This window comes from Euprymna scolopes, chromosome 32 (assembly GCF_053919585.1).
Source record: "Euprymna scolopes isolate OS-2025 chromosome 32, ASM5391958v1, whole genome shotgun sequence".
In the NCBI taxonomy this organism is placed as follows: Eukaryota; Metazoa; Mollusca; class Cephalopoda; order Sepiida; family Sepiolidae; genus Euprymna; species Euprymna scolopes.
This window is the reverse complement of record NC_136513.1, coordinates 71,149,330-71,162,030: the sequence shown is the minus strand read 5'-3', so window position 1 is coordinate 71,162,030 and position 12,701 is coordinate 71,149,330. Positions and strand designations below refer to the sequence as shown.

Below are 12,701 nucleotides of genomic sequence, written 5' to 3'. Positions count from 1 at the left end.
ACAATAGAATATTCGTTTCTTGTTTTCACTCTCGGCTATATATTCGACAGTTACACACAGTTAATTGAAAACCACATCACTATATAAAACATAATATATTAACTGATATATACTTGAGAGTAAAAAACTGCAAACACTATTCTCTTGTCATAGCCCTAGTTTTGATTTTCTATTTCTTGTAATATTAATTTTACCGAGAATTCTTCGTTTGGGTTTCGATTTCAATTACAGCTGAAGGAACTCAAGTTATATATTATTTTCTCCAAAAGTTTTGGTTTCGGTTCAAGCTGATGCACCCAATTAATATCGATACATATATTTTTTAAAAACAACTTTATAATATGCATGAATCGACAGCAAATTGGCTCTATAATAATATGTACGAAATCTGCATAAATTAAAATATCATATTCAAGCATTTTTTTTACGACCGGGATACGCCGGGCGCCCCTGCTAATTTCATTTAAAAAGTATATATTACGTACCTACATTTAGCTGAACATCATATAAAGTTTTGTTAGTCTCTGTTTGATATCAGTGACCTGTTCTTCAATCTTCATTGTAATTGATAAAGTCTATATGTTTATAGACAAACATCATCATTACTTTACTTTGGAGTAATAGTGAAACATATTTTTAAACGTATGTACGTACAGACAAACAATGTCAAGTGTTGATTTTCTACATTGTAGTTATAATATTTATAATTTTACAGAAGTTCAATGTAATATTTTATGATAAAAACTGGGAGAGTTGAACCATGCGAAAAAACTTGTTTTTAGAGTTTAAATTATAACCCGTTCTCTGGCTTTCATTTCATATTTTGTATCTCTCTCTCTCTTTCTCTCTCTCTTTCTCTCTCTCTCTCTCTCTCTCTCTCACACACACACACACACACACACACACACACACACACACACACACACACACACATATATATATATCACTTGATACACTGATAAATGAAAAAGCATGAAACTCTAGTGTCTGTAGGTAAAATTGTATTCACATACATGTATGCACATGTGTATGCATGTAAGCACATATAGTATGCACATGTATATATGCATATATACATATACGCATATATACATATGCACATTAATGTATATATTCAATGAAGCTATCTTTAAATTGCAACGGTTTATTAAGTTCAATGAAAATGGAATTACACTTTCAGGGCATATATAACTATGAAACATTTCAAAATAACGGAAATATACACTTAATTCACATTCATATTGTTTAAATTACTACATCTTACACGTATTTCAGTAAATGGCATAGATCAAGCAAATCCCCAGAGACTTTACATTAGTTCACCAAAGGATATATTATTGATATTATTGGGAGAGAAAACAAGAATAAAAACTAATCAAGAAACCATAAAAATGTAAGAATAATAACAATACTCTCTAAAAACGTTGGGTGAAATAATTCATTGAATGCAACTAACAAATCGTTGAATTTCAATAAAAAGCACTTATCTTAATCAAAATGAAATTCATTACTAAGAATATCAAATTAAGAATTACAAAATTCACAGATTTCTAGAGTGTTTTAAGTAAACGAATATGTATGATCAGCAGTTGATTTAAAATTTAAATTGCGATAATTGATTAAAATTGATTAAAATTGATTATCTTATTTGGATAAAATATATGGGAATCATAATAATGCATTCAAAAACGTTGGATGAAAAAAATTGTTGAATACTAAAAATGAAAAAGTTGAAAAATACGAACTTAATCTCGTCTTCTTACACTCACCATTACTAATATCAACAAAGGTGTAATGTTACGAAAATACCCAGTTGAATGCAGATTTTCGAGAACATTACAAGTAAATGACGATATATTTATACACAGATGACTTCAAATGAAAGCGACCGTAAAAACATGTCATCTATTGCTAATAACTGAACTCAATACTGATTTGAATTGTTAACTTTAAAATTCATATTAGTATTTAAATTCACTTTTATTATTAAAACCCACATACGGAGTAAATTCATCGAGACAAATTACCAAAGTTATTCTTAAAAGAACTATCGAATAATATCAAATGATATAACTTTTACATGACTAATAGGATATAAACGAACCCGGAAATTTATTAAATACCGATAAAACTACTTTATCCATGATTCAAGCAGTGAAAACACTTTTACTATTAACTCACATATGCATGCCAGAGCACAAAACAACTGGAATCCAACATCAATAATTTCATCTTCGATAGAATAGAGACTGAGTGACAACATGTAAAAGTATTGTCCGTATTTTTCTGATGAAGGCTTTTGCACGAGTCGAAAATCAACAAATTTAAAAATTATTCAAGAGAATAAAGGAAAACCGAAAATTGTTTAAATATTTTTCGACGTTTCGTCTTTATTTCAGGCCTTTCTCAAAAGGACATATTTGAAAAATATACATAGGTTATTATTTGAAAATAAAGTTAGTGTTTCTGTTACTGAACGAAATAGAATGCCAACAATAGAATAATCTGTACAACGTATACATTTTATTCGCATATTTATTACATTGAACATTACAAAAGCTTAAATTATAATGATTTGTCTATATTTAAAATTCAACAGAACAAATAATGATTTGTCTATATTTAAAATTCAACAGAACAAATAATGATTTGTCTATATTTAAAATGCAACAGAACAAATAATGATTTGTCTATATTTAAAATGCAACAGAACAAATGATGATTTGTCTATATTTAAAATTCAACAGAACAAATAATGATTTGTCTATATTTAAAATGCAACAGAACAAATAATGATTTGTCTATATTTAAAATTCAACAGAACAAATAATGATTTGTTTATATTTAAAATTCAACAGAACAAATAATGATTTGTCTATATTTAAAATTCAACAGAACAAATGATGATTTGTCTATATTTAAAATTCAACAGAACAAATAATGATTTGTCTATATTTAAAATGCAACAGAACAAATGATGATTTGTCTATATTTAAAATACAACAGAACAAATAATGATTTGTCTATATTTAAAATGCAACAAAACAAATAATGATTTATATAGGCATTTGCCTATATTTTATAATCAATAATATTAGTTATGAGGACTGGTATATATCTTAAATGCAATTATTAGGATGTACCTATAATTAAGATAGACAAGCATAAATAATAAGAATTTGCTTTTATTTCAAATGCAATAGCATAAATTATAAAGATTTGCCAATATTTGAAAGTCGGTAGCAAAAATTATAAGGATTGTTCTATATTTTAAATGCAATAGAATATTTTATAAAGACTTAGATGAATTTACATTAATTATAGAGATTTACATATTTTTAAATGAAATTGCGTAAATTATAAGAATAAGGATTTGCTTCTATTTAAAATGGTATAGCATAAATTATAAGCATTTGCCTATATTTTAAATGCGAAAATATAAAGTATAAAAATATTTCTATATATTAAAATCAAACCGCATAAGTTATAAAGAGTTGCCTATATTTTAAATACAACTGCAAAAATAATAAAAGTTTGCATATACATTTGAATGCCAATAGCATACATTTTAAAGATTTGCTTATATTTAAAAGAAACAGCATAAATAGTAACAATTTGCTCATATTTTAAATGCAATAGCATAAATCGTAAGGATTTTCTTATATTTGATAAGACAGGCAATATATTATAAGTATTTGTCTATTTTTCAATACAAAAGCGTGATTAATAAGGTTTGTCTTCTATTTTTAATACAAGAGCACACATAATAAGGATGCCTACATTTAAAATGCAATAACTACACATTATCAGAATTTTCCTGTATTTTGAATATAAGAGCATAAGTTATGACGGGTAGTTTATATCTTAGATGCATTAGCATAATTTAGGAGGATTTAGTTATATTTTAAATACAGATTGCGTAGATTATAAGAATTTGGCTATACTGAATTGAAACAGCATAAATTATAAGAATTTGGCTATACTTAATTGAAACTGCATAAATTATAAGAATTTGGCTATACTTAATTTAAACTGCATAAATTATAAGAATTTGGCTATACTTAATTGAAACAGCATAAATTATAAGAATTTGGCTATACTTAATTTAAACTGCATAAATTATAAGAATTTGGCTATACTTAATAGAAACTGCATAAATTATAAGGATTTGCAATAAAAAAGTATGTTTTAACTATATTTTAAATGCAATCGATTTAATTATAAGGATTTTCCTATTGTTTAAAGGCAATAGCCTACAATATAAGGATTTGCCCATATTTAATATTCAATAGAATATTATAAGAATTTGCACATTTTTAATGCAATAGCATGAATTATAAGACTTTCCTTATATTTTAAATACAAGAGCAAACAGTATAAGGATGTGCCAATATTAAAAATGCAGTAACTATAAAATATCAAATTTGCCTGTATACAAATGCGTAAATTATGGGAATAGTTTTTATCTTAAATACATTATGAGGATTAATCTATATTTTAAATGCTATTGCGTAAATTATTAGGATTTGGCTCCATTTATAATAATTTTCATAAGAGTTAACCTATATCTTAATTGAAATAGCATAATGTATAAGGATAGGTATATATTTCTAATACAACAGCATAGATTATAATGGTTTGTCTATATTTTAAATGCACTTGCGTTAAATATTAGGATTGTACTATATTTTAAATATTTTAAAAATAATAGCATAAAATATGAAGATTTGCTTATATTTTAAATGCAATAGCATAAATTATAAGGATTTGCTTTTATTTTAAATGCAATAACAAGCCATACGGATTGTTTTCATGTTTGAAATGCATAAATTTAACGATTTGGCTATATTTAAAATGCAATAGCATAAATTATGAGGATTTGCTTTTAATTTAATAGTGATAGAAATAAGTATTTCCTAATATTTTAAATATATAAATATAAGGATTTGCCTACATTTTAAGTTCAATAGCATAAATTACAAGGATTGGCCTGTATTTTTAATGCAATGTAATAAGTTATAATGACTGGTTTATATCTTAAATCCAATTGCATAAATTATGAGTCGCCAATATTTTACATGCAATAGCATAAATTAAAATTTGCCTATATTTTAATGCAATTGTGTAAATTATTAGAATTTGCCTATATTTAAAATGCAATAAAATAAATGTTAAGGATTTGCCTGTATTTTAAAAAATGCGTAAATTATAAGAATTTGCTTTTTTTTTAAATGCAATAGCATAAATTCTAAGGATTTGTCAATATTTTAAATGCAATAGCAGAAATTGTAAGGATTTGTCAATATTTTAAATGCAATAGTATAAATTGTAAGGATTTGTCAATATTTTAAATTCAATAGTATAAATTGTAAGGATTTGTCAATATTTTAAATTCAATAGTATAAATTGTAAGGATTTGTGAATATTTTTAATTCAATAGTATAAATTGTAAGGATTTGTCAATATCTTAAATGCAATAGCATAAATTGTAAGGATTTGTCAATATTTTAAATGCAATAGCATAAATTGTAAGGATTTGTCAATATTTTAAATGCAATAGCATAAATTGACTAGATTTGCCTATGTTTTCAATGAAGCAGTAGTTATAAAGAATTACCTATATTTTGAAATGCAATAGCAAAAGTTATGAGTTGTACGTATCTAAAAGGCAATAGCATCAATTATAGGGATTTACCTGTATTTTAAATGAAATAGCATACATAGAAAGGATTGACCTATATTTTAAATACACAAGCATTAATTATAAGGATTTGCTTATATTTTAAATGCGAGAGCATAAATTTAAAGCATTCGCCTATATTTTCCATACAAGAAAATAACTTATGAGAACTAGATTTTTTATCCTTAAGGCTTGCCTATATTTTAAATGCAATAAGATAAAATATAAGAATTTGTCTATATTTTAATTGCCATAATATAAATTGTAACGCTTGCTTTCATTTTGAATGCAATAGCATAAATTATAATGATTTATTATATTTTAAATGCAATTAGCATTAATTATGAAGATTCCCCTCGTTTTAAATGCAATGGCATCAAATATGAAGATTTTACTATATTTGAATAGAGTAGAAGCACTGAACAATGCTGTGGAAAGTACCAAGTCCTCAACTGCAAAGGTTAATCCCACAACTTTCTATACGCAGAACCAGAAGCCAAAGATTAAATCTGCCTCAGAAAAAGTGAAGAAGTATATGCGCTGCTACGAATAACTTGGGTGATTGACAGTGGAGGAAATGTTGATATCAGTTTCATCGGAGAACATGAATGTAGAACAACCCCTCTAGCATTGTTCACTCAAGATGGTAAAATGCGGTCCGAAGCAAAAGCCAGTTTCATTAAGGAAACCCAAGATTACAGGAAAAAATTGTTAGAATTTGCATTTTTAAAATGCAATAGCATAAAATATAAGGATTTTCTTATATTTGAAATGCAATAGCAAAAATTTGAAGCATTATCCCATACTTTAAATAATGGCTGGGCTTTATTTTAAATGCAATAGTGTAAAATAGGATTTGCATATATTTTAAATGCGATATAAGAATTTGGCTATTTCATAAATGCATTAGCATCAATTGAAAGAATTTTTCCATATTTCAAATGTATGTAATGTATGCATTATAACGACTCGCTTATCTTTTAAATGCAAGAATATAGATTATAAGGACTTACCTACACTTTAAATGTAATAGCATAAATTATAAGGATTTGTTTTTATTTAAAATGCAATTGCATAAATTAAAAGGATTTGCTTATAAAAGCACTTGCATAAATTATAAAGACTTGCATATATTTGAAGACGATGGCTAAATAAGTATTTTCCTATATTTTAAATGGAATAGCATTAATTGTGAGGATTTTCACATATTCTACATGCAATAGCACACACACACACACACACACACACACACACATATATATATTATATTTCAAATGCAATAGCATAAATTATAAGAAATTGCATATTTTAAATGCAATAGCATAAATTATAAGGACTTGCTTATATTTTTAATACAATACCATATATTATAAGCACTTTTCTATATTTTAAATGTAATATCATAAATTATATGTATTTGCTTATTTTAAATGCAACATCATAAATTATAAGGATATTCTTATATCTATAATGCAACAGCATAAATAAGGATTTAGCTTTATTTTAAATGCAACAGAATAAATTCTATGGAGTTGCTTATATTTTAAATGCAATAGCATGAATTATAAAGATTGGCCTAAATTGTAAATGCAATCGCATAAATTTTAAGGATTTGTTCATATTTTCAATGCAATATCATAAATTGTAAGGATTCCCTTATATTTCCACTGCCGACTGCTGGAAAACCGCTTCTGTGGTACCAGTCTTCAAGAATTCTGGTGAAAGAACTGACCCACTAAATTATCGCCCCATTATCCTCCTCTTGCTTTTCGCCAAAATATTTGAGTCCTTAGTTAATCAAGCCCTAGTCCAGCACCTAACACCTGCTTAACTCCTGACTGACAGTCAATATGGATTCAGGCAAGCCCGTTCAACAACAGATATCTTAACTGTAGTTTCTGAACGTATATACCGTTCATTGGATAAAACAGGGGAGGGTAGAGCGGTGGCCCTTGATATATCTAAAGCTTTTGACAGGGTATGGCACGATGGTCTTCTAAGGAAAATTAGATCATATGGAATCACTGGAAGAATTCATAATGTAATTAAATCCTTCTTAAGTAAGAAAAAAATCCAAGTTGTCCTCGAGGGCCGTACATCTAAACAATATGATATAAATACGGGAGTACCTCAGGGGTCTATCCTTAGACCTCTATTATTCCAGATATTCATAAATGACCTCCCTGATAAAATTGTTTCGGAGATGGGTATATTTGCCGATGACACCACTCTCTATAACAGATATGAGGGGAAAACAAATGAACACATATCCAAGAAAATGGCAGAAACACTAGAGGATGACCTCCAATCTTTAGTGGAATGGGGACAAAAATGGATGGTCATATTCAATGGTGCTAAGACTAAGCTTGTTTCCTTCAATAACTACAAGAAACCTTCTCTACCATCAATAGCAATGGCCAAGAACACATTGCTTGAAAGTACTTCTTTTAAACTCCTCGGCCTAACGTTTACAGGGAATATGAACTGGAATAGATACATTGAGAGCTTGCCAAGCGTGCTGTAAGGAAGGTTGACTCCCTCTACCGTGCTAGAAAACTACTTACGCCTGAAAGTATCCTGTACCTCTATAAGGCCACCATTCGCCCATGTATGGAGTACTGTTGTCACATCTGGGCTGGTGCCTCTGCTGCTTGTCTCTCGCTCCTGGACAGAGTTCAAAAGAGAGTCGCCAACCTGATAGGTCCTGAATTGTCATCTAGGCTTGAGCCTCTGTCCCATCGATGAGATGTTGCATCCCTCTGCCTGTTCCCCAGAGCTGCAGGTCTTTGGAACTTCCTTCCGGGATTCTGCTTTCCCAAATGTATTGATATGCAGAAGTTCAAGTGTAATGTGAACCAACATCATTCTACTCATATCCCTTCATAATGCCGCTGAAAATTAAGTCCCGGATAGTAGCCCCCTGCTTCAAAGTGCCACTGTGCATTGTTTGGGGTGAAACTCGAATTAAAAAAATACTATAAAGTGTAACGATTTGTTCATATTTTCAATGTAATATCATAGATCGTAAGGATTTGTTTATATTTTCAATGCAATATCATAAATTGTAAGGACTTTTTCATATTTTCAATACAATATCATAAATTGTAAGGATTTGTTATTATTTTCAATGTAATATCATAGATTGTAAGAACTTTTTTATATTTTCAATGCAATATCATAAATTGTAAGGACTTTTTCATATTTTCACTGTAATATCATACATTGTAAGGATTTGTTCATATTTTCAATGTAATATCATAAATTGTAAGAACTTTTTAATATTTTCGATTCAATATAATACATTGTAAGAACTTTTTTATATTTTCAATGCAATATCATAAATTGTAAGGACTTTTTCATATTTTCAATGCAATAGCATAGATTGTAAGAATTCCCTTATATTTTCAATGCAATATCATAAATTGTAAGGACTTTTTCATATTTTCAATACAATATAATAAATTGTAAGAATTTGCTCATATTTTCAATGTAATATAATAGATTGTAAGAAATTTTTATATTTTCAATGCAATATCATAAATTGTGAGAACTTGTTTATATTTTCAATGCAATATCAAAAATTGTAAGGACTTTTCCATATTTTCAATGCAATATCATACATTGTAAGGATTCCCTTATATTTTCAATGCATTATCATTAATTGTAAAGATTTTTTCATATTTTCAATGCATTATTATAAAATGTAAGGATTCCCTCATATTTTCAATGCTATATTATAAAATGTAAGTATTCCCTCATATTTTCAATGCAATATCGTAAATTGTAAAATTTGTTAATATTTTCAATGTAATATCATAAATTGTAGGATTTGTAAATATTTTCAATGCATTATTATAAATTGAAGTATTCCCTTATATTTTAAATGTAATATCATAAATCGTAGGATTTGTTAATATTTTCAATATAATATTATAAAATGTAAGTAATCCCTTATATGTTCAATGCAATATCGTTAATTGTAAGGATTCCCGTATATGTTCAATGCATTATAATAAATTGTAAAGATTTTTTGATATTTTAAATGCAATATCACAAAATGTAAGTATTCCCTTATATTTTAAATGTAATATCATAAATTGTAACGATTTTTTCACATTTTAAATGCAATATTATAAAATATAAGTATTCCCTTATATTTTAAATGTAATATCATAAATTGTAGGATTTGTTAATATTTTCAATGCAATATTATAAAATGTAAGTATTCCCTTATATTTTCAATGTAATATGATAAATTGTAGGATTTGTTAATATTTTAAATGTAATATCATAGATTGTAGGATTTTTTCATATTTTCAATGAAATATTATAAAATAAAAGTATTCCCTTATATTTTAAATTCCTTATCATAAATTGTAATGATTTTTTCATATTTTCAATACAATATTATAAAATGTAAGTATTTCCTTATATTTTTAATGTAATATCATAAATTGTAAAGATTGTTTCGTGTTTGCAATGCAATGTTATAAAATATAAGTATTCCCTTATATTTTCAATGTAATATCATAAATTGTAGGATTTGGTAATATTTTAAATGAAATATTATAAAATGTAAGTATTCCCTTATATTTTAAATTTAATATTAAAAAATTGTAGGATTTGTTCATATTTTCAATGTAATATTATAAAATGTAAGCATTCCCTTATATTTTCAATGTAATATCATAAATTGTAGGATTTGTTCATATTTTTAATGCAATATTATAAAATGTACGTATTCCCTTATATTTAAAATGTAATATCATAAATTGTAGGATTTGTTAATATTTTCAATGCAATATTATAAAATGTAAGTATTCTCTTATATTTTAAATGTAATATCATAAATTGTAGGATTTGTTCATATTTTCAATGTAATATTATAAAATGTAAGTATTCCATTATATTTTCAATGTAATATCATAAATTGTAGGATTTGTTCACATGTTCAATGTAATATTATAAAATGTAAGTATTCCCTTATATTTTAAATGTAATATCATAAATTGTACGATTTGTTAATATTTTCAATGTAATATTATAAATTGTAAGGATTCCCTTATATTATCAATGCATTATCATAAATTGTAATGATTTTTCATATTTTCAATACAATATTATAAAATGTAAGTATTGCCTTATATTTTCAATGTAATATCATAAATTGTAAAGATTTGTTCATATTTTCAATGCAATATTATAAAATGTAAGTATTGCCTTATATTTTCAATGTAATATCATAAATCGTAGGATTTGTTTATATTTTCAATGCAATATTATAAAATGAAAGTATTTCCTCATAGTTTAAATGTAATATCATAAATTGTAGGATTTGTTCATATTTTCAATGTAATATTGTAAAATGTAAGTATTCATTCATATTTTCAATATACTATCATAAATTGTAAGGATTTCCTTATATTTTCAATGCATTATCATAAATTGTAAGCATTCCCTCATATTTTCAATGCTATATTATAAAATGTAAGTATTCCCTCATATTTTTAATGCAATATCGTAAATTGTAAAGATTTGTTAATATTTTCAACGTAATATCATAAATTGTAGGATTTGTTAATATTTTCAATGCATTATTATAAATTTAAGTAATCCCTTATATTTTCAATGCAATATCGTAAATTGTAAGGAATCCCTTATATTTTAAATGCATAACCATAAATTATAAATATTTTTTCATATTTTAAATGCAATATCGTTAATTGTAAGTATTCCCTTATATTTTCAATGTAATATCATAGATTGTAGGATTTGTTAATATTTTTAATGCAATAATGTAAAATGTAAGTATTCCCTTTCATTTTAAGTGCAATATTCTAAATTGTGGGATTTGTTCCTATTTTCAATTAAATATTATAAAATGTAAGTATTCCCTTATATTTTCAATGCATTATCATAAATTGTAAAGATTTTTTTATATTTTCACTGCAATATTATAAAATGTAAGTATTCCCTAATATTTTTAATGTAATATCGTAAATTGTAAGGATTCACGTATATGTTCAATGCATTATAATAAATTGTAAAGCTGTTTTGATATTTTAAATGCAATATCATAAAATGTAAGTATTCCCTTATATTTTAAATGTATTATCATAAATTTAACGATTTCTTCATATTTTCAATGCAATATTATAAAATGTAAGTATTCCCTTATATTTTCAATGTAATATCATAGATTGTAGGATTTGTTAATATTTTCAATGCAATATTATAAAATGTAAGTATTCCCTTATATTTTAAATGTAATATCATAAATTGTAGGATTTGTTAATATTTTCAATGTAATATCATAGATTGTAGGATTTGTTCATATTTTCAATGCAATATTATAAAATATAAGTATTCCCTTGTATCATAAAATGTAAGCATTCCCTTATATTTTAAATGTAATATCATAAATTGTAACGATTTTTTCATATTTTAAATGAAAAATTATAAACTGTAAGTATTCCCTTACATTTTCAATGCATTATGAAAAATTGTAATGATTTTTTCATATTTTCAATACAATATTATAAAATGTAAGTATTTCCTTATATTTTTGATGTAATATCATAAATTGTAAAGATTTTTTCATATTTTCAATGCAATATTATAAAATGTACGTATTGCCTAGTATTTTAAATGTAATATCATAAATTGTAAAGATTATTTCATATTTGCAATGCAATATTATAAAATGTAAGTATTCCCTTATATTTTCAATGTAATATCATAAATTGTAGGATTTGGTAATATTATCAATGCAATATTATAAAATGTAAGTATTCCCTTATATTTTAAATGTAATATTATAAATTGTAGGATTTGTCCATATTTTAAATGTAATATTATAAAATGTAAGCATTCCCTTATATTTTCAATGTAATATCATAAATTGTAGGATTTATTCATATTTTTAATGCAATATTATAAAATGTAAGTATTCCCTTATATTTTAAATGTAATATCATAAATTGTAGGATTTGTTCATATTTTCAATGTAATATTATGAAAT

At 25.4% G+C, this 12,701-nt stretch overlaps 1 protein-coding gene across 1 annotated transcript in view; it reads right to left on the bottom strand.

The window, feature by feature from the left end:
* LOC145256423 (UDP-glucuronosyltransferase 1A3-like) overlaps positions 1-12,701 on the bottom strand; it is an 83,565-nt gene that overhangs the window by 57,875 nt on the left and 12,989 nt on the right. The window lies entirely within an intron of this gene.